At 41.2% G+C, this 24,737-nt stretch overlaps 1 long non-coding RNA gene across 1 annotated transcript in view; it reads right to left on the bottom strand.

Annotated features, from left to right (window-relative positions):
• Positions 1-5,882: 5,882 nt before the first annotated feature.
• The window catches only part of LOC127141897 (uncharacterized), a 156,271-nt gene continuing 137,416 nt past the window's right edge, over positions 5,883-24,737 (bottom strand). Inside the window, exon 2 of the long non-coding RNA XR_007812405.1 lies at positions 5,883-6,621. This is a non-coding gene — a long non-coding RNA (uncharacterized LOC127141897). The remainder of the gene's footprint in view (positions 6,622-24,737) is intronic.

Raw genomic sequence — 24,737 nt, 5'->3', positions numbered from 1 at the left:
CTGTGGGATGAAGCTGGAGAACAGAAGAAATATGAATAGACAAATGAGTCTAAGTTTGTCTTTTAATCTGGGTCAGGGTTTAGATTTTTGTGAAGTGGATTTGATGTTCTGAATGCTGATCAATCTTTTAAATCAAACATCTCTATGAAGCCAGAAAGTAGTTGACCTGTGAGACAGTAGTGTGGCATCAGCTTGTCTCTGTCTGGAGCAGAGGGAAGTGAGCCTGGTTAACCCAACAACAAAACACAGGGCTGAGTCACCTGCATCACAAATACTTTCTGATTAAATGAACTGATCACACGTGTGCTTGTGTCTCTGTGTGTGCTCACATGCAGTGCAATTAAACAGTTGGCACAGTTGTGTGTGGGTTTAGGCCTGAGTACCTCCTAACACGGGTGTATTTTTTGTGTGAGTAACTCAGTGCATTTGTGTGTGTGTTGCATTATGCATGATACATTCTGTGAAGGAGACACAAAGCAAGCAATATGCTCTTGAGAAATAATGAGGGCAGTTTATTATAGGTTCACACACACACACACACACACACACACACACACACACACTTCAACAGTGTCATTGCTCTAGGAGAAGAGACTGTGTTGCTTAGAGACCCATCTTCAGTAGATAAGGCATGTGGTAAACTAATTTAATTCCATTTGAAATCCTGGAGGGTCAGAGAGACAGGTAGTACACAAGAAGCATGTCTTATGGGAAGTGGTGTAGACACAATAATTATCTCATTGGCTGAGTTACATCTTATTGGGTGGAGCTACAAGACAAAGACAAGAGTTTTTAGTGTTACATTTTTGTTTGGATCCAGTTCCAGGGTGGATACTGTCAGTACTGTATATTTTTCATTATCAAGAAAACTTTAGGAATCTTCTAACATCACAAGTTCTTACACTGGTAATATATGTATAATCATGAATATGATACATAAATATTACAAGTATAACTGTTAAACAGTGAGCACTTTGTGCACAAAATGTTGTAATTAATCATAAAATGAATGTAAACTGTGGGAAATTATAAAAGCTAATCTCTTCATGCTGGTCATGGATAATGCTGGATATGTAGCAATTTAGCAGCAAGTTGACGGCCAGTGTATTGTTCATATATACTGTATATATATATGGTACCTATCCATCTCCTCTAATAATCTATAGGACAATGAAAAGACGTGTAGATAAGTGTAAACAAAAGCATATGACATTGTTTATGCATTTTATATGGATACTTGAGATTTGGAATGAAACTGACCCTACACAGCTACAAGCCAACTATAGGTTGAACTTTCACAAATGAAAAAGAATAATTTTGCAATTTTGTCATTGCAAAGGTCTAGTTCAGTGTAATAATAGCAGGAAAAAGTTAGTTCTGTCCAGGACCAGTCCAGTGGTGCTGAATAAGGAAAATGGATGAAGACTTTACAAGTAAACACTATGACAGCTTATAGGCTAAATCTGATTTTTTTTTTGGTGTGTGTGACTGATGAACAACATGCAAGTCATTTTAGTCTGACTAAACTCAGTGTTTTTGTACTTTTCTAGAATTATCCACTCAAAGGGCATCTCACCATCCTGAGTTTAAGTTGTGTTAAACAATATTGTTTGAATTATGTGTTCTCAGACAAGGATGTAAAACTCCCTGTTTGTCTGAGATCTTATTTGCATGTCCTCCGACATAAAGCCAACATTATTCCCTGGCTGTTTAAAATGTGCATGACTGACATTGCAGAGAAGTCAAGCAAGCTTCATCATGCCGTCTTCACAGCCACAGCCAAAGAACTCTGAATGGAGCAAGTGATTCTCTGCCTGTCCACAATTTGCATAGCAATCTACAAACACATACACATACAAACATAAAGCACATTCAAGTTTGTTAGACACATGCAAACACGGACACAGACACAGGTGGAGGTACAGATGCATATGCACACCCCCATTCATTATGCACAGATATAAAGTCTGACTTAACAAGCATTTGCACACACACACACACACACACACACACACACACACACACACACACATTCCTCTGTCCTCTGGCATTGGCATATTGAGACAATGAGACAATGATAACAGCTGCTTATGGATCACTTAGTGCAACCAGTCAACGTGGCCTTTGTGTTCAGTCAATACGCAGCCTGTTCTCTGTCATCAGAGTTGTCATTATTTCGCAATTTTTTCCACTGTTGAGAACATGAGGAGTCTTTTATTTCTTGCCCCCTGTGGCCTCATTGAATCAGGCCATCGTTGAGAATGAAGCCAACTCTGTTGTTTGTCAAAGAACGCTAACAACCCAGGCCAAAGATGAAAATTCATTAGCTTGTCGGAAAAATGTCTGCATAACTTGAGTGGAAGCGGCAGGAGACGATGCAATGCTAATGTTTGTTCTCTCCATCAAAAAGCTGCTTTCTTCAGACAGGTTTTCTGAGGATTTTGTAGATTCATCAGTGGACTATAAGCCTACACAACAAGTCTCATCAGACTCATGAGATGTAAAATGCTACTGTTTGCTCTATACATTGTAAAGATGTATAAAATAGAGAGGTGGTCTTTATGGACTTCTGAAGAAAGGCCCCTCAAAACTCCATCATACTGTCTCATCTAATTGTGAGTGTAAAAGTAAAGTAATGCTTGTGTTCTTTTTTTCACAGTAATAAAAGTCTCCAATTCTCCTGGATTAACTGGGACAACTACCGGCAGTTTCCAGGACATGACTTTATATTATGTGTGGATTTTATCAGAGCTGCCAACAACACTAATTCTCCTTATCGATTACTCTGCTAATTACTTTTATTAAATGTAGTTTGTTTAATGTGGTGTTTTGTTTGCTGTGGCTCAGGAGGTAGAGCCCACCAATCAGAAGGTCAGTAGTTTGATCCCCGGCTCCTCCAGTCCATCTGCCAAAGTATCCTTGGTCAAGATATTGTAGTCCAAATTGTCCCTGATGTATCATTGGCGTGTGAAAGGGTGTGTATGTGTTGGAGCAGTTAATGTGTAGAACAAGTGCTGTATGAATGTGTGTGTGAATGTGACCTGTAATGTGAAGCACTTTGAGTGGTTGATGTGACTGTAAAAGCACTATATAAGCACCATTTACCATTTATTGTTTGTTAATTCACCAATCACTATGTGGACCAAGGTCTCCACTGTAAGACAGACACTACCCCGTCAGCCACCCCACCCTGGAGGCAAGTAGACTAAGATAGATAGAGACGAACAAACAAATACCATTTTGAGTATTTCTGAAACTGCAGATTTCCTGGGATTTTCACATACAACTGTCTAGTCTAGTCTTTATATCAGAGCTAGATATAAAAACCATCCAGTGAGCAGCAGTTCTGTGGACAGTAACACCTTGTTGATGAGAGAGGTCAGAAGTCATGGTCACACTGGTTGGAGCTGACTGAAAAGCTGCTGTAACTCAGATAACCACTCTTTACAGAAAAAAAAACTGGACAGTTGAAGACTGGAAACATGTAGCCTGGTCTGATGGATCTGGATTTCTGCTGAGGCAGCAGATGGTAGGGTCAGAATTTGGCTTCAACAGCATGAATCCATGGAGCCTACCTGCCCTGTGTTAACAGTCCAGGCTGCTGCTGCTGGTGTAATGGTGTGGAGAATGTTTTCTTGACTCACTTAAGGCCCTTAATACCAACCAGTCATTGTCTGAATGTCACAGTCTGTCTGAGTATTGTTGCTGACCATCTTCATCCCTTTATGGCCATAGTTTACCATCGTCTAATGGCTGCCTCCAGCAGGATAATGCTTCATGTCACAAAGAAAAAGTCTCAAACTGGTTTCCAGTCTCCAGATCTGAATCCAGTAGATCACCTTTGGGATGTGGTAGAGCAGGAGGTTGGCTTCATGAATGTGCAGCTGACAAATCAGCAGAAATGATGTGATGCATCATGTCAACATGGAGCAGAATCTCAGAGGAAAGTTTCCAACATCTGGAGGAATCCACAGCAAAGAGAGGAACTACCCAGTGTTAGTATGATGTTCATTCATGAGCTCAGTCATCTCAGGAATGTCTAACAGGAACAAGAGGACCGGGAATCCCCCTCACCTCACCTCCACTATCACCCATCCACAAAGACCTGTGCAGGTCCCCCATCCACCCTTGCACCCCTCCATCCTCTCATACACCACCCATCCATCCATCCACCTGTCAGGCCATGGCAGGACCCAGTGCAACTGACAGACGTGAGCTGCCATCAGGTTGAGCCTTCTCTTACGAGGGCCCTGTCGGAGCCTGGAGAGCCACGCCAGCTCAATCTTAGTAGTGGACAAAGTGAGGAGAGCAGGAGCCATCCCATCAGTCTCCATTATGAGACAGTGTTGTTGCTCCGCTGTCATGTTCCTGTGGTACTCCAAGGGAGATGCTGTCTCATACATCATCAGGGAACAAAGGGCCTGGCGGGCGGGTGGGGAAAGGAGGTGGGAGGAGGTGGGTCCTTCCTGTCCCAGAGAGACACACACTCACACACTCCAACCCCCTCTTCAAGTTCCACAAGCATCAGCCCTCCACTGCCCTCTGTTCAATATGAGGCACAATTCAGGATTATTTTCCAAATTAAGACAACAGACCCTCTCTCAGATGACATCCGATTGTGCAAATATAAATGTTAAAACCTGCATGTGCTAAAGGATTATCCACTACTGGTAAAATGAGTTTCATGAAACTCTTCATGAGATGTTTGTAGCCAAACACAACTCATGGAAGGTAACAGACCTATTTCAGTGGGCTTCAACACATTTGAATTTTGAAGGATATGTTTATTTTCATTTTACTGACACTGATGCAAAAACACCCGGTTTGGGTCTGCATCATCTATGTTTTTTAGACACGCAGTGACATGAATTTTCTGTGTGGTAGGACTCAACTGAAGTAAATTCCACACCAATCTGATTAAAGCATTTTTATATAGTAGTTCATCTACCAAATATCACATGTACTCCAACTCCAACGATTTGAAGAAGTTTTGTAGTCATCATGTAAAGGCTGTGTTTAAGTGTACAGTATTTACAGCTGGTGTTTTGAATGTAATTTAGCAGGAAAGGACTGATGTGGAGAGTGTGTGAGAAAGAAGAGCCTAAGGCAGCTGAAGTAGATGAGCAGAACATTAGCATAGCAAAGAGAAGCTCTGCTGTCACTAGTCAGTGGTGACAATCAGCCCTCCCCCATTCTCTGCTGACAGTGAACTACTCAAAGGTCTTGGTCTTACCTGGAATCACCATGAATCTTGGGTGATCTGATCACAAGTGGACAGCTGTAAGTACAGGTGTGAATACACCCAGAAGGCATTGAGGACTCATTGAGATTTGATCCACCAGACCACATTCAGCGGTGGTCTGGGTCACATATGACCGCATCCTTTTAGCAGGACATCCACAAGTGTGTCCTGGGTTAAACTGAAGGACCACTATGTAAGTGGAGTATGTACTCATTCAGTTGGTGCTTAAATCATGTGAACTGGTTTGAGTAAATCAAACATCTGGGGCAATTTTGTTTGTCTGGAACAAGCAGAGGATGAGATGAGATGAGATGAGATGCGATAGGATGAATAGACTCAGTCTGTATTATTTTGATTTCTTCTCCTTTTTCCAGCAGACCAGGTACAGGAAATCTGTTGCTGCCTCCTGCCAGTTCCTGCATTTGGTGATGGTGTTTGGAAAGCAGCACAGTTTCTCCATTTTCTCCCAATCCAATCGCGTCCTTTCTGCCTCTCTCCAAAACACACCAATAATCAAATGACCAATGTATGGATGAAGACAAAGAGAACAAAAAAGCTAATAGAAAACAGCATGAGTGCAGTACAATGGTGATATACAGTCACTGTAAGAACCATCATGCCTTCCTATGTGCTTGTCAAGTCAAGTCAAGTCAAATTTTATTTATATAGCGCCAATTCACAACAGAAGTTATCTCGAGACGCTGTACATATAGAGCAGGTCTAGACCGTACTCTTTATCTTATAAGATTTACAGAGAAAAACCCAACAGATCCCACCATGAGCAAGCACTAGGCGACTGTGGCAAGGAAAAACTTCCTTTTAAGAGGCAGAAACCTCGAGCAGAACCAGACTCAAGGTGGGCAGCCATCTGCCTCGACCGGTTGGGTTTAGACAGAAAGAGAGGGGAGTGGGGGAATGGGGTAGGAGAAAGACAACATTGCAGATACACAGACTAAGTCAAAGTGTAGTAGTAGTAGTAATAATAGTAATAATAATAATAATAGTAATAATTATTATTACAGCTAAAGGAATAATAATGACAAACAATGGTACATTAATAGCACTAACACTATCAATAACACTAGTAAATGTTTTAATTATTGTCGCATCATGGGTTGAGCTGGATCATGGGAGCAGCAGGAGACTCTCCAGCTCTGGAGGCAGAACCCTGCAGTAAGAGACAGTAGAAGAGAGAGAGAGAGAAGCACAGCCTGGGTACTAATGTGCTTGAGGGAAGAACACACAGTTAAAGTGATGCAGTGATATTAAGACAGTTAATAGTAATCTCGTCGGCAGGACATCATGGACAACATTTACTAACTATTAATCTTAACTGATGCATTGAGACTGACCCAACCCGCCGAGGGAAAAATGGTATCCTGAAATAGGAACCAGAATAATGTGCTAGTTAAAAGTTAAGGCAAAAAGATGAGTTTTTAGTTTGGATTTAAAGGCCTCAACTGAGTCAGCCTGTCTAATATCACTAGGGAGGTTGTTCCAGAGGAAGGGGGCCCGATAGGAGAAGGCCCTGCAGCCTGCTGACTTCTTTTTGACTCTGGGGACAGACAGCAGCCCTGCACTCTGAGAACACAGAGCACGGGATGGAATATAAGGGTTAAGAAGATCAGACAGGTATGAGGGGGCTAGCCCATTTAGAATTTTATAAGTCATCAAGAGAACTTTAAAGTCTGATCTAACATGAATAGGGAGCCAGTGAATGGAGGCTAAAACCGGGGTAATATGGTCAAACCTTCTCGATTTGGTCAGCATTCTAGCTGCAGCATTCTGAACCATTTGCAGACTTTCAGTGCTAGCACGCGGTAGTCCTGAAAGCAAAACATTACAATAATCCAGTCTAGAAGAAACAAAGGCATGGACTAGAATTTCAGCATCTGCCATGGAGAGAAAAGACCGAATCCTAGCTATATTGCGTAGGTGAAAAAAGGCGGTCCTTGTAATGTCTTTAATATGCTGATCGAAGGAAAGAGTACGATCAAGTGTGACACCCAGATTTTTGGCTGTTGTACTTTGAGAGATAACATAGCTGTCAAGGGATATAGTTACATGATCGAACTGGTGTCTATATCGTGCTGGGCCAATAACCAGCATTTCCGTTTTGTCTGAATTAAGAAGCAGGAAGTTTTGAGACATCCAGCTTTTAACAGATGACAAGCAGATCTCTAGTTCCCTAATTTGAGAGGCATTATCAGCCTTTATAGGCACATATAGCCAGGTATCATCAGCATAACAGTGAAAATTAATTCCATGACTCCGAATAATTTGGCCAAGAGGAGAAATATATAGAGAGAAAAGCAGGGGGCCAAGAACAGAACCCTGGGGTACTCCATATTTCACATCAGAAAAGGATGATACAGTGTTATTACAAGAGACACACTGAGTTCTGTCAGATAAGTAAGATTTTAACCAGCTGAGGGCCACGCCAGAGATTCCAAATCTATTTTCCAGTCGGTCCATGAGTATACGGTGATCTACAGTATCAAAGGCTGCACTAAGATCAAGTAATATGAGCATAGAGGTGGAATCTGAATCTAGAGAGAGTAGCAGATCATTTACTACTTTAGCAAGTGCTGTTTCAGTAGAGTGAAAGGCCCTAAAAGCAGACTGATACGGTTCAAATAGATTATTATCAGCTAAATGAGCTGAAAGCTGCTGATACACCACTTTTTCTAGTATTTTAGAGAAGAATGGGAGATTTGAGACAGGCCGATAGTTACCTAAAGACCCAGGATCAAGGTGTGGTTTCTTAAGTAAAGGTTTAACCACAGCTGTTTTAAAGCTAGAAGGAACAGTGCCAGGCGTCAACGATAGATTCACAATATTCAGCACTGCAGGGCCCAAGACTGGCCAGAGATCTTTGGAAAGTTTACCCGGTAAAGGGTCAAAAAGGCAAGTGGTGGGTTTAGAAGCTAGTACTATCTTAGATAATGAATCAAGACATATAATGTCAAAATTCATCAGAGCAGAAACTCTCTGAGACTCAGTATGATGCACAGCCGGTTCTGCAGCAGATGCTGGAGAAATTGAACTGATTTTTAATCTAATCTCATCAATTTTACTGCAGAAAAAATTCTGAAACTCACAGGCAGTAAAGGGCGAGCAACTAGGAGCCTGCTGCTTTTCAGTGAGTTTAGCTATAGTGTCAAAAAGAAATCTAGGATTATGTTTATTGCTATTGATTAAATTTGAAAAATATGCTGCTCTGGCAGTAGACAGTGCACGCTTATATTCCAAAACACCCTGGTGCCACTGGAGATACAGAGCTTCTGATTTGGATTTGCGCCATTTGCGCTCTAATTTCCGACAGGCCTGCTTCAGAGCACGTGTGTCGTCTGTGAACCAGGGAGTGGACCTCTTTGGCTGTTTAATTTTAGTGGTGAGAGGTGCAACTGAATCAAGGAGACTAGACAAGGTTGTATTCAAATCCCTGGTACAGTTATCAACAGAACCAATTGCTGTCGTAAAAGGGCCAGGACCTCTGGTAGTTGCTCACTAAGAACTGTTAAAGTTGCGGGACCTATGTGTCTGGTGGAAGATATATTAGAGACAATTTTAGGGGACAGACTAGAGTTAAATGACAATGTTGCTATAACTAGGTGTGCAGTGTGCCTGAGCCCCCTGTTTCTCCCTGCGTGATGCCAGCACCCTAAGATTATCCTCAATGTCGGAAGCTCTGGCCCCAGGTAGGCAGTAAACATTGGCTGGTGAAGCTAATCTGACATTGCGAGTGATGGAGTCCCCTATGACTAGAGTGCGTTGTTTAGCCCTGTCAGCGGGAACGGGGGAGACACGCGGGCGCACAGGACTACCAACGGGGCTAGCAAGAGTCGAAAACCGGTTTGCAGTCGGGAGGGGCGACTGCTTGCTCTTACGTGCCCCTTTCCGCCGGCTGACAGGGACGAACTCCGCACTCACTGCCGACGAGGCTAAGCTAGCCCTAACAGGCTCGCTGTCGAGCCCGTGGCTAACGCTATCTGGAGTGCCCGTCATATCTAAGGTAATGCTAGGAGAAAGGAGCTGCTCTAGTTGACGGACACGTCTCTCTAGCAGAGACACCCTGTCTTCAAGAGCAGAACGGCTAACACAAGCCATGATAGTAGTTACTTTAAGCTAGGTTAGCTGTAGGAGTGAGAGGTGAGGCTACAATTTAAATTAGGCTAATGAGGCTACAAACGGCTAAGCTAAATTAAACTAATAACAAACAGGCTAAAGTCAGAGGAAATATCACTACACAGGTAGCGATCAAAAGTAAGATAGATTAGTACAAAGCAGCAGCAAATAATGTGTAACAAAAGACTATAGGACAGAAAGTAAAGAGAGAAAGCGGAGCAGCGAGTAAGTGTCAATCTCACAGAATCATGGCGTACGGTACAGGTAGCGTCACAGCGTCGTCAGCCAATGTGCCACACGGCCACAGCATTGGACATCATTGGTAACTTCATTGGTATGCTCGCCAGACACACCCACAGAGGTAACACATGCCGTTCTCTGCACAGAGCTACTTAGAGCTAATGCTGGGTAAATTTTGTCTACTGCTGTTTTTCTCTCCCACCAAACAGTCAGCAGAGTGGAAAAATCTGAACAGGACAATTTTTATCCTCTAGTTTTAGCCTGTAGTTTATAGTAATAATAATATGGCTAATCACACACTACAGAGGGGTAGATCACAAAGAGGGATGAGAAAAGAGGGGTTCATTGTGAGAAATCAGACTTAGTTACCCCATTAAAATTCTGCTCAACTTTTATAAAGCATGCTCTGGTGTTTTAATGTGGACAGAGATCTCTTTATAAATAGTTATATGCACAGAATATGTGTGATACTGTCTGTAACTGGTGGTCAAGCCAAACAAAAGAGAGTGATATTATACAACACTTTTAATGTGTTTAAACAGTATCACTGCTTCAGATTTTGTCATATTGAAATCATTACAGAGAGGTGATCTGGGTTTTTAAACAAATTATTCAAAGCTGCTCAGTTCAACACAACACTGCAGGTAAACAGCACACAACACCATAAGACACACTGGAGTCAGATGGCAGGTAATAGTTTCTATCAAAGCACCAACAGCAGTGATAAATGGACTGGTTCCACCTCATTGTTTTACACTTTACTCATGCTCCTCTTAGCCCTGAGTGATAGAGATACAGTTGTTTTTATCATCATTGTGTGAAGATGTTTTTTCACAAACCAGTGTTTCCCCCAGGGGTGCAAGTGAGGCCAAAAAAAACCCTCCAACAAGTCAGAATCATTATACAGGATGACTAAGGAAAATAAACTAATCAATAAGTAGTCAGTTTCTTGTTTTTCTGCTGTAGAAATCCAGATCCATCAGAAAATCCAGCAACTTTCCCACATCAGCAGAACCTCAATGCCCTGATAAATGTGGTAAGACTACTCATGCACTTGTGTCCTCTGTTACAAAGAATAACTGTTTAGCACTATTGGAGTATTTTAGAGTTAACTGTTTTAGGGGGAGAGTTAGTCTCTTATTCTCTGAGTCTGCACCTGCAGGTCACATTACATACTGATGCTTTTTTAGAGCCAGGTACAGCTTTAAAAAAATACAATTGAAAAGAAAGAAAAGAAATTAAAACAAGAAAAATATTTAAGTATGAATAGATTTCTTCTTATTGAATTAATTGAAAAATATTAATGAAAAATATACCACTGACCCTTGTGTGTGTGTGTGTGTGTGTGTGTGTGTGCGTGTGTGTTCAGCACTGCCTGTCATCACTCCTAATCCAGAAATCTCTGCTGGGTGGTCAGGGTCTGTCGCCCAACAATAAAAGACACAGGGAACACTATGGTGCTGGTGGTGGGGTGTGTGTGTGTGTGTGTGTGTGTGTGTGTGTGTGAGTGTGAGTGTTTCTGTTATAAGCAACCTTTGGGGACAGCTTATTCATTTGAAGGTGAGAGCTGTGCCCCCAGCTGGGTAAAAAGCTGATTTTTGGATCAGTGGTTAAAGCACCGTTAACTGTGTAACTATTTTACCTTAAAATAACGGCTTTAGAATCATTTTGATGGTACACTGACAAAGTTACTCCAGTAACACCAACTCAAATTCAAACATGCCTGATTTAAATTTGGTCCATTTTCTCCGTCAAAGTAGTCACCTTGTGCAGTGACACACTGCTCCTGTCATGCTCCCTGAAAGTCCTGTTCTGTAAGCGTGTCAAGCATCATCTGCGACTCGTGCTGGATCTCCTCCCTGTGTCTGAACAGTGACCCCTCAGCTTGAATTGAGGGAGACAAATCTGGTGAGTAGGGCAGATAGAGATGAAAGAATGTATTGGTGCAGCTGAAATACTTGTGCTTAAAAACACTTTGTGAGGAAACTGCCACAGTTCAGGTTGTTCACACAGAATGTCCTCCCTCAGACGGATGTCCTGCCTCAGAGGGAGGTGCAGTAGAACTCAGGGTTGACAGTCTGACCCTGGGGGATGAATTCACAGTGAATACAAAGACAAACATGATGCTCCTTCTTTAGTTTTGGAGGCTGCAGCTCTTCCACTGTGAAGCTGCTGTTTGGTCTGATATCAAAGATCCTCGCAGACTTTCACATAATGTAGTTTAGAGTGAGAATGTTACTGAAATGAAATCAACTCCAGAATTAAGAAAAAAACAAGCAGAACTAATAACATTAACAATGGTTCCTTTCAGGACTGACCCGATAGGCAAATGCTAGGGCATGTACCACATGGACCTTAGTGTTCTGAGCAGTGAGTCCCAAGTTTGATGGATCCTTGCTGCTATGTCACTCCCCTGCTCTCTCTCCCTGCATTTCATGTCACTGTCCTAACCGATCCTATCTTTTCAAGCTGTTAATTCATTGCAGTGCAGTGTTACACCTGTGTGACAGATCAACATGTCTGCTGTGAAAAGGTTTATACAACTTCAATTCCACTCCACATTTTTAATGTTTTCACACATCCTGAAATGTCTCTGCACCAGCTTTTCAAGTGAGACCTGCTGCTTTGTTTTATGTGACAATAAACTGAATTCACTTGGCTTCTGGATTATTATTGGTTAGTTAAAGCAAGCAATAAAATGTTACCTTGCTTTATGATATTAAGATGGACATTGTTTCCTGACATTTAATAGATCAGTGGATTCGTTGATTAATCTAAAAAACAACTCTATTTTTTGAAACAAACACATATTTTTTCTAATTTTGCTGGTCCTCCTGAATGACTTATTTTGGAATCTAGCATACATACATTCTTAGTCACATTACACTTCTTTTAATTGCACTAGTTCAACTCACACATGAGCCCTTAGCATCTCTGCTCTTTTTTTCTGTCTTTCTTTTTGCCCTTTTCTCTCTGTCAAATCTCACCAGACATTTATTAAACAGGTACATACACTCACTGAGCACTCTATTATGAACATCATACTAACACTAGGTAGTTCCTCTCTGCTGTGGATTCCTCCAGATGTTGGAAACTTTCCTCTGAGATTCTGCTCCATGTTGACATGATGCATCACATCATTTCTGCTGATTTGTCAGCTGCACATTCATGAAGCCAACCTCCTGCTCTACCACATACTGGATTCAGATCTGGTGACTGGAAACCAGTTTGAGACTTTTTCTTTGTGACATGAAGCATTATCCTGCTGGAGGCAGCCATTAGACGATGGTAAACTGTGGCCATAAAGGGATGAAGATGGTCAGCAACAATACTCAGACAGACTGTGACATTCAGACAATGACTGGTTGGTATTAAGGGCCTTAAGTGAGTCAAGAAAACATTCTCCACACCATTACACCAGCAGCAGCAACCTGGACTGTTAACACAGGGCAGGTAGGCTCCATGGATTCATGCTGTTGAAGCCAAATTCTGACCCTACCATCTGCTGCCTCAGCAGAAATCCAGATCCATCAGACCAGGCTACATGTTTCCAGTCTTCAACTGTCAGCCTCAGGTTGCTGTTCTTGGCTGACAGGAGAACCTGGCGTGGGCTGACACTGTTGTAGTTCATTCACCTCAAGGTTGGTGGTGTTGTTCATTCTGAGATGATTTTGATGAATGCTTTTGGTGACCTCCTGACCTTTCCTCCAGCACTAGGCCAACATTTACACAGGCATGTGTAGAAGAAATGTCAAAGTCTAATGGGAAGATTTCCATGAATTTTGCTAAGCACATTCACACTCCTGAAGGATGAACCCTTGTCACTGTGGAAACTCCATGAGTGTTCCTCTGGTACCACCAGTGGTGTAGTGGGGATTTTTTGAGTCGAGGGGGGGGCACTGTTTTTATGTCGTCATCAAAAAGAATACAGTACACGCGTGCACACACAAAAGGCTTAAACATTTGCCAGATAAGGATAGGAAAATATAGCTAATCAATTAGAAAAATCAACACCACCAACAACAATTAGAATGTGTGTGAACATTGCTGGTGCCTGCTGTCTCCTCAGGAAAAACCAATGTTGTTCCAACATCGATGTAATTGACATATTTACAAACGTAAAACTCTATTTTATTCTGGCGACTTGTCATTTTAACGTGGGATTCATAAATGAGAACGAGCTGCATAGCCTAGTATCACTTTTCTTTTCTTGTTTTTTTCAGGAATAGGCGAGAGTGTCTCAGGATGATGACGGTCATACTAACGTTATTTAGACTGTTATTTAGAAGTGTTTTATTTTTTATATGTATATGTTTCTATGTATTTTTTTTCTGCATCCCCCACCCCATACACTCTGGGTTCCACTCTCACCAAAATACAAATGTCACGTGATTTTTATGAAATTTGTTGTGGATGGTAATGGTTGCCCAAGGATTAATCTTATGTCATTAGTGACCTGTGGCTTAAATAATGTGTGAAACCCATTCTTAGTATTTTTTTTATATCCTAGAGAATCAGATTAATAGAAAAACACAATAGACTGATTCAGGTTGTAACAATCACAAAAACTCTTAAGTTTGCTGTGATGATTGAAACTCTTGGCCCTGAAGATTATCAAAAACATCAAAATTACTATAATAATCAAGCTTTAGTGTGAAGATGACGGGGAAAGGTGAGCATGGCAGATGATGAATATGAGGACAGAGGAACACAGGGAAAAAACAAGGAAGTGATGGAGAGATGTGCTTAATGACTTCAAAACATGAGAGGGATACAGATGGAGGGAGAGTGAGCATAGCATATGTTTGTAAGAGAGGTTGTTTGGATGCTGTTCTGAGTTCATTGCAGTGTGTGTGTGTGTGTAGTATGTGGACACATCATGACTCAGACAGGAAATAGATATTATGATCTTTCAGAGATGGAGGCTCAATTATTGAACGGATAATACAGTATAATATCTGAATAATGTCCCTACTACACAAAGACTTGACACACATGCACACAAATGTCTGTGATGAATCATTTCCTGTGATCACAATAATACAGTCCTTAAAGGATAAATCCATACAGTGAGGACCAGTTTTGTAGCCATGATACCTCTAAGATAAGATAAGATAAGATAAGATAAGATAAGATAAGATAAGATAAGATATCAACAGGATATAGATGAGGTTAGATATCAAGTGTAGTTAGGGAGAAAAAAATATTTACACCATCAGTGTATTGACATGAGGTGTAATATTGCACACTGTTTACATAGATCATATTGCACATTCTTACACGAAATCTAGTATTGCACATATGCCGAGCAGTGGCGAGAGAAAAGTTGCATGTGTTCTAAAGTAATATTACCCATATTACTGTTGGAGTTTCCGGTGGGTTGGTGGGATCAGTGCTGGTTGTACAGACTGACAGCGACAGGAAGAAAAGACTTATTTGAACACCACTTTTAACAGTGCAGGTGGAGGAGCAGGTCACTGAAGGAGCTGTCCAGTGCTGTCAGAGTTTCATGTAGAGGGTGGTAAATGTTCTCCTCTGACCTCTTGACCAGTTTCTTCAGTCTCTTTCTGTCTGCTGTCGACATACTGTTGCCCCACAGGCCACTCCATAAAAAATGGCTGACACCACCACAGAGTCATAAAGGTCTTCAGGAGTGCCCACTTCACCCCACAAGACCTGAGTTCTTCTGTCGAGTCTCCTCAGCAGAAGTCCACTCTGGCCTTTTTTGTACCATACATTAATATTGTCCATCCAGTCCAGTTTAAGGTATTCCATAGAGTGAATGTTCGGTGTGGGCAGATAGTGTTTGTTCTCATGAGAACCTATCAGCATCTCTTTGGTTTTCACAGTGTTTATTTGCAGGCAGTTCTGTAGACATCAGCCCACAAAGTCCTGGGTTAGTCTCCTATACTCATCCAACAATAATAGGGTTGTTTGAGAATGTCTGCAGATGACAGTTTGTGGAGTTATGGCTAAGGTCTGTGGTGTACGAGACTGTTCTCCTGTAAAAAACAACCATCTACATCATTTGTGCCACAGCTTATTATGTCCCAGTTACGTTGTCTTGTCACATGACATCTAGTGGCTGTAGTAATTACAGCACCTGTCCAATTACCCTGAAGTAGATGTCGCAGGACAAAGAGCAAAAAAGTCAGCAGGTGATGGAGGAGGTCAATCTCAGACACAACCTTCGCATAGGGAACTTGAGTTCGGTTCCCGTTTGAACCTGATAGTTTGTTTGTTTTTATTGAAAGCACGTTTCTATGGCTGCCATGCTCTTATAGGTCTTATCTGAGGGTAGGAAGAAGAGACCTGTACAGTTGTGATGTAGTCCTGAATCCAGGTGGTGGGCTGGTATGTGCAACAGGTAGGGACAGTATACCAGGGACTGGGGGAGCAGCGAGGTGATGCCTGGTCAAATGTGTTAAAGAAAGTGTTCAGGTCATTTGGCCACTGTAAGTCTTCTATAGGCTGTCCATTGGATTCTGTCTACCCCTATATATGGTTTTGAGGCCTCTCCTGACTCCACTCATGTTGTTCTGCTGCAGCTGTTCCTCCATCTTGTTGCTGTAGCAGGTTTTAGCCTGTATGGCTGTGGCTCAGGAGGTAGAGCGGGTCGCTCACTAATCTGGAGGTCAGAGGTTCAATCCCTGGCTTTTCCACTCCATGCTGAAGTATCCTTGGGCAAGATACTGAACGTTGCCTCCACGTTGTGTGAATGGGTTGTGTTAAATTTGTGTGTGAATGGGTGAATGTGACATGTAGTGTAAAGTGCTTTGAGTGGTTGATACGACTAGAAAAGCGCTATATAAGTGCAGTCCATTTACCCTGTGCAGCTCCACCATGTTCCCTGACCTAAAGGTCTTTGTCCTCACTGTGAGCCTCACAGAGTTGGTTGAATCAAAACAGTCCTTCAGTGACTCTGCAGACTCTTCAGACCACTGTCTCATAACAGTATGTGTTGTTGCTGGCTGGTTTCTACACAGGCCAACAATAGACTAGGTTGTGGTCAGACATGCCAAGTGGAGGAAGAGGTGATGTTTGGCATGTGATATACTGAGTGAATGTAGGCAGAGAGGAGGAAAGGGAGGTGTGATTAAAGTCTGCAGAGATGAGGATGAGAGCCTGTAGATACTGTAATCACCATTTACAACTGTAGCACAATTCATGCTAGTAGCATGTAAGTAGCACCCACCTAGCAATCTTTTTTAATATGGATTCTTTCATATAATTAAGTCAACTCTTACAGTATGTTTAATTTAACATGTGTGGAGTACTATTTAAAAACACTAAAGAGGTTTTAGGTGAAAATGACCACAAAAGAACATCATATTGATCTTGCTTTTATTGAACAAATTCATAACACGTTCAAAGCTCCAGGCTGCATTGATACTTATTTGTGTAACAAGCTACATTAAGCTACTAAAAGGGCTTAACAGTTGGGACAATGTGTGGTCAAATACAAAAGACAAATAAGAAAGAAAATAAGTAAATAAAAAAGAGAGAAAGAAATATGGTGCTCTTGGCCCATGAGAAATCAGAACAAATGTGTTACACATGGATGAATATGTTTAAATCGTTACCAAGAGAAACAGGAGGTGGATGTTGTGGATGATTAAGTAGCTGGGTTGGTAGGGTAGATACCCATTCACCTGGGCTAATTTACCCACCTATTACTTCTACCAGCCCCTCATATAACTGGCCCTGTTGATCACATGGTTGATCAGAGAGTGAAAAGCCAAGAGTGATATAGACTGACTCTGACTCCAGGTTACTAAACTTCTCCAGTCCTGGTTTCTTCATTGAAGAAAAATTGGATTAATCTGATGTGTCTTGTCTTTCACAGATCTCAAACTATTAATTAAAACTTTCATTTTCTCCTGTTTTGATTTTTCTTCAACTCATGTCTCAGTCAAGCTGCTCTGAACTGATTATTGTTAGTTTTAAATGTCCTGCCAGACTATTGACAGTACCTCTGTTCTTGCATCCCACTGTTGCCTTTCTGTAAGATTTAGAATACAAGATCCTACTGATTACATATAAGGCACTACATGACCTTACCCCCAGTTACATTTCTCATCTTCTTGTTCCTAATTTCACTTTTCAACCACTGATCCTCAAATCTCAGTCTTTTATCCATCCCACACTGCAAAACTAAAGGTGACCACACCTTTACTGTTTTAGCCCCAACCCTGTAGATTAATCCTCCCCAGTCTGTCAGTCTGATCTTTGGTACGTTGAGATTGTAAATGAAATCAGTGCCAGATTTATTCTCGGTGTAAGATCAAATTTTAAAATGCAGATAACAGACTAAAACTACTCTATTGCTAATTATACTGCTTCAAAAGCAAACTGGCCCAGTGTCTGTAATAAAAGTTACACCAGACCATCGTGGTGAAAGGCAAGCTGTGCTTGAAGCAGTGAGACTACTAAACACAAAATGCATCAAACTGTTATCTGCCTTAAATGGAGTGAAGTTTCCCTGTTTTACCACTTTAAATGTTGTCTCTGACATAAACATGTTTGTTTGTTTGTGTGTGTGTGTGTGTGTGTGTGTGTGTGCGTGTGTGTGTGTGTGTGCCATGAGGGGAATCCAGAGATCTGAAACAAGGAAGTGAAAGCAACTGATCCAGACCAGCTCATAGGTCATGGATGGCTGACAAGGCCATACTCTCAGTTTGTATGTAGGTGGATGTATGTGTGTGAGTACAGATTTTAAAGTCATGCTGCTAAACATAGTCTGCAAATTCCACCATTCCATGACATGTGTGCATTGGTCAAATGTGTGGGAGAACAGACTGTGGGCACAGACAAGGCGGATGTTTGGCCATATGGTGATGGGAATGTTGTAAGGACCAAGTAGCAGTGTCATAATGAGTTGCAGTCCATCTTAAATCTGCTGTTAGAGGAATTCAAGACTCAAAGTATAAATCTCAGGTGGCCCACTACAGGCTACTGAAGGTGACACGAGAGAAAAGGTCATGTGGTCATTGAAATTACAAGGAGCATTAATGTACTCTATGAATGTCATTGTGATCGGTCCATTAGATTTTAAGATGCAGAAAAAAGCTGACTTTTAGATCAAAAGACAAAGTTAAATCACAAATCATGCAACAGAGAGCGCAACTGCTCCACATTCACTGAAAAGCAATTCATTTGTGAAGACTATATTAACTGCATATTTCTATGCTTATAGTGTTTACATCTTGAAAATGTCAACTTAATCATCACCCAGTCTTGAAGTCCAATCTTGGTAGAGGGGCTCTGAATTAGAATCTGGTTTTAACATTATTATATTACTATTCTGTAAACTGTACTCACATGGAACTTTTTCCGAAACAAACTGATGCTTTATTTAGTAACAGCGGTGCATTTTTGCCCTGGGACCCCTTGGTCTGGCCCTGCATGAGTGTCAGACCAGAGAGTGTTTTCTAGTGTTCACCGGTGTTTGTCCTGTGCTTTACTGTGCTGGCCTGCTACCCTCACTTTGAGTACCAGGTCTTTTGGACTCCCTAAATCCCTGGCTGTTTATCAGGCTCTGCTGTGAAAGATGTCCTCTGGGACATGCCTCACTGTTTTGTTTTCATGCCTCTTGCTGATATTTAGATCTCCTGGAGAATAAACTTTTCATCAAGGCTGAGAAATGGGAGTTTCACACCCAATCTCTCAGGTTCCAAGGCTTCATCATAGAAGGGCAAAGTGAAAACAGATGAAGCTAAAGTGCATGAAGTTTTGGTCTAGCCTGTCCCAGAGATCTGCAAACAGACTTTGTTAACTGAAGCTGGATACTTTCTCCACTCTGTCTCCTGATGAAGACTGGAGCATATGTAGCCTTCCATGGCCTTCTGAAGCTGATGATTAGCTCCTCTCTCTTTGCTGTATTGGAAGACAGGTTGTCCTGAGCACCTCCAATCTGTAGGTTGATTCATCATTGATAAAGATCAGCCCAATCACTGTTGTGTCAGCAGCCAACTGTAGCTTTAGTGGCCAATACAGGAAGATAGTCATGTGACGAGGGAAAAGAGAATAGGTCTCAGTATACATCCTTGTGGTGAGCCAGTTCTCTACTTATAGTGGAAGACCAGTTAGACAGGAAGTAGTAGTTATAGTGATGAACTGAGGCCTAGCTGGTGGAATATGGAGGTGAGCTTGCTGTCATCACTGTGAGGGCAGACAGGGTTGCTCCTGTAGTCAGTGATAGTCCTGATACCTTGGCACAGGCGCCTATCAGTGCTTGTTGAAGTGGTCTTCTACACATTGTCTATAGAAGTGTTTTGCTTTTGTGCCATTTTTTTCAGGTTTATACTGTATATAATGTCACCAGATTTAAAAGCATTCTTGTACGCGTTCAAAAGATTTATTACCTCCTTACTCATCTGTTACTGTTTCCAAACATAGCTGTTAATGTAGAAAAGCACTGTATATTTGTCCACCTCTGTGCTGTGAGTAGTCCCAGTGCGTAAAATCAAAGCAGTCCTGGAGTCGTAGGGTGGCTCTCTCAGGCCAGTCTTGCAGTACAACATGCTGACTGAAGTATTTTTCATGGTTTAGACTCTCACAGAACCTGGTTAAGGTTAGGGGAAGATCCTGATCCAGGTTAGCACAGAAAAATTCACAGTGAAGAGAGACAACATGTTTATTTACATTTAACCAAAATCATCATCTTGCCGTAACCTTAAGTGCTTTGTTGTCCAAACCACAGACAGGACTGAATGTCTGGAGTGAGAGTCCTGGGCCATCCACCCCAACACCTCCCTACGACTCTGGTGCAGCTCATAGCACATAAAATAAATGTTTTTTCCTACAAGACATCAGAGCGGTCAGAGGTTGGTTGGTATGAGGTGATGCTCAGACACTGAATGGTTATGAATCTCTTGACATTTAAAATATAAAAAAAGACAGACACTAGTGTTGCAATATACTGATTATGATGCATGTTAATTTTTGTTACACATAATGCAACACAGTATTGTGCAACACATGGTTCTCCCACAGCGAGTGCTGCCATGTACCATATGTGTGTTTATTGTTCAGATGGGATCAGCCAGACTCAGTGATGTGGAAATATTGGCTATGGATTTGTTATGGTCTCATTCATCTCTCTCACCTCTGTTTGCTTTCACTCTGTGATAACATCAGGTCATCTCCACTAAATGACGGATCATTCCACCACAAACACCACAGCACTGAAAATGGACCAATTCATCAGCTCACTTTATTGGTGTGTGTGTGTGTGTGTGTGTGTGTGTGTGTGTGTGTGTGTGTGTGTGTGTGTGTGTGTGTGTGTGTGTATGTGGGTGGGTGGTGGTGAAACTGTGAAAAAACAGTTGTGTCACAACAACTGGTGTTAGCAGGGAAATGGGAAGATGGGGATCAGGACCCAAATACAGATGCAGAGGCAGAGCTTATGCAGATCAGTGGTTTAATTACAACAAAGGAACACAAGACCTACAGGATGGAGGAGCAAGCATAGGTCAGAACCAAAGACAGGCAAACAAAACCAGTCAAGAACAGCCAGAAATCCAAAGTCCAAGGAACAGACAAAAAAAAGAAAGAAAGAAAGAAAGAAAGAAAGAAAGAAAGAAAGAAAGAAAGCAAGCACAGGTTAAACAGGCAGGCACAGGAACCAGCATCATCATCAACACTGCAACAAAACCACACACACTGGCAGCTGAAAAGGGGAAAGACCAGGCTGTATAGACACACAAGGATTAATTGGCAAAAAAAAAAACAGACACAAAGAGTAAGTAGTTTCAAAATGCAACAGGAAATAACTGCACCAAGTTCAGACAGGAAGTCATACAAAGGGCCGATCAAAAAGTCCTGCTGCTTTGTTTTACACACTCAGAACTGATACAAGTATTTACCTGTTGATAATAACATAATATACATCATCTATAAAAACTGTCAATATAATGTGCAGAGGTCTTATGACTGAAATACTGGTGAAAACTGATACAAATGTTCTCAGGTTAGCAGCATGCACTGCTGCCTACCACAGTGTCTTTCAGGATACAACCACCTGGGGGTGCCAAAGGGAGATATTTTCCAATTCTCTAGTGGCTTTAATGTTTAACAGAAAAAAGCTCAATCTTTCATGAATGAATGTGTACATACAAAAACCCCTACTGCAAACACAAAGTCACTGAAAATGCACCTTTATTCAAATATTAATGCACTGTTGATTGTTATTTGAATGAACCTAAAAAATATTAATTAGAAATACTGTGGCAGGTGCAAAGGTTTGGGCAGCCTACCATGTCAGCACTGAGTAAACCACATTTAGGGAACTGACTCACCACCCACCCTTTTAATCACAGATACAACCTAACCCTATACTTTGTGTTTTAGTCTATAGACTACCTGAACCAAATCCACCTCTCAGAGTTCCTGTGCTATTAGACTTTTACAGACAAGTGGAACTTCTTCATATTTCTAAGAACAGTTGGAGAACCCTTGAGGGTTTTTTTTGTTTTGTTTTGTTTGTTTTTTTGTTTGTTTTCATATTGCAAGAACTGGGATCTATCATAGGTTTTTTAGCTCCAACTTCAGAGTAACACATGAGGTATTTTGATTGATGTTGGATGTATGTCATTATTATAATACATACATATATATATATATATATATATATATATATATATAATTTAATATATATTATTTATTATATTATATATTATATTATTTAATTTGTATTTCTTCAAGCGGCAGAATTTAGCGTCATTAGTGTTGCATATTATCGATCTGAATAGTAATTTAAATGGAGGTGGGGGGCATTATTGTCCTGAAAGACAATATAATGTGACAGGCTGTCTAATTGTAGACTACAGACCAAAACATGCAGCATTAATGATGGAAATATGAATGTGAACCACTTTATAGAATGTTTCTATTTGATCCAGGTTCAGTTTCCACTGAGGCTGAAATACTGTTAACATGAAGTTCATACTGAACATAACAGCATTACATTCATACATATACAGCCTGAGTGTTCCAGGCAGAACATCATTAACAGGAACAGCTCATTCTCAGACATGTGACCCACGTGTTGTCTGTAATCAAAGTATCTGGAAAATCATCACATATTTTCTGTGTCCTTACATCTCATATTACAGATTGCAGCACCAGCAACCATTATTTTAAAAAACACATGCAGATACAGATACAAATATTACAGAAACACCCAGAGAACATGTGACAAGTCTCCCCGTCTTTGTTGGCAGCCGTGGTTTTATATTGTGTCTTAGAGTCTCTTTAAATTCCTCGTAAACCCACAGAATTAACGTGCGCCCTTCATCTGAGAGATACGGTGCACGCCTGTTTTATGAACACGCACTAACTCTGATTAAGTTGACACCAACGCAACTTACCGACATCTGAACCACCGTCAGTACCGTTTAACACAGATCGAGGCAGTCAATGTTTGTCAACCGCGACTTTCACTGAGAACCTGAGGAGGTTCAACTCCTTTCGTAGTATAGGCCTCTGGCTCCAGAAATCTGGATAACCTATGGTATGTAAACACATCATCTGATCACTGACTAATGTATGTACACGTCTTCAACTTCAGTTACATCGTTTCCCAAAAAGAAAACATTTTAATATGTATATATATATATATATATATAAAGGAAAAGTCTGACGCTAGTAATGCAGCATCATGAGTGACTTCCTGACGATCTGAAGTCACGGTTCTCTACTGGAAAACAGCGGAGTGCTCCTTCCAGGTTTAGAGAGAGCTGCTGCCCCAAGTGAAGACATTTAAGTGTCTTGTTCACAACTGAGTGTTTCTTCACAAGCTAACATTGTTAAAAACCTTTCTCAGGTCACATACCTTCATACACTGCTTTAAAAATACACCTGAAAAACACTTTGAGGCTCGGGCGATTTCTTCAGCCACAATAAAGCGGACTTTCACCGCTGCATCATTTTGTGCTGTAACTTTTGCTAACATATTCTGCTGAGAATGCAGGCTGCTTTTTAATTCTTGGACCTTCTGCTGCTTTTCTCTGTGGCTAAGGTTAGCATACTTAGCTCCGTGCTTGGTGTCGAAGTGCTAACGTAAATACTATTCCACTGCCTCGAAGACATGTGTTGTCTTCAAGCACAAACATGAATTCACTTCCCCATGTCATTAAACTACCTTTCGTCTGCATTACCTTTTTTTCTCAGATATTTCAGGACTATTTGCTTTTTGAACCCAACCTATCACTGACTACAAAGCTGCTGTAGGAAATAGCTGATATTGAGACACTGCCATCCAGTGGCTAGAAGCTTTCATTGCACAGGTAACAAAATCGAGATGCATTCACTGTACTTCTATAAAGCAGTATACCTTTGACTTTTAGTGAAAAATCAAGCAACTTACATATCACCATCAAGTCATGTGAATATTTCATTTTTTAAGGCCATTTTCTCTCCATTGATGTCTAATTTCACAAAATTCCAGTGTGCTCTGAATCTTTCTTGGCCCTGACTCGAGACAGAAGATTTTATGCAGGACAAAATGATTGCATATCTTGCAAACAATCTAATTCATTTACCCAAATATAAATTACAATTTTGTTTGAGACATTTTAAAATGAGTTTACTGCTCTAACAGCCATTTCAGCTTCTTTCAGTGTTTGCACTTTAACTGACTTTTCATCTCCTTTCAGCACTTTCATTTAGTCTGATTCTTCTGTCAGAGTTTATTCACACATTCATCTATCCATTGCCTACTTTGCTGTCATGCACCAGCTGTCCTGTTATTCCAGACCTTGCCACTCGCACCTGGCCTGCAGTAACTTCAGTGCTTCCCACTATGCCACCATTCATCTGTCCCCCATTTCCTCATTAGCTCCACAGTAGTACCCTCCCAGCTGAAGTGGTCCAGCCTTTTTGTACTCACCTGTATTTGGACTTTTTTCTATGTACCACTCAGTGGGACACAATAACATATTGTTGTACAGTAAAAAATGTATTCTATTACTGACCACCACATGCTGACTTCAGCCCTTGACTGAGACCTTACCGGCTTGTCTGCCCTACATTTTAATAACTGTTGAACTGTTTACACTTGTCAGAGTTCATTTGAGTCCGGCCATGACAACTTGAACTTTATTCTGCACCAAAACTTCAAGTCTTT

The sequence above is a fragment of the Lates calcarifer genome, unplaced genomic scaffold (assembly GCF_001640805.2).
Source record: "Lates calcarifer isolate ASB-BC8 unplaced genomic scaffold, TLL_Latcal_v3 _unitig_5776_quiver_344, whole genome shotgun sequence".
NCBI lineage: Eukaryota > Metazoa > Chordata > Actinopteri > Centropomidae > Lates > Lates calcarifer.
The sequence above is the reverse complement of the archived record's forward strand: the minus strand, read 5'-3'. Positions and strand labels throughout refer to the sequence as shown.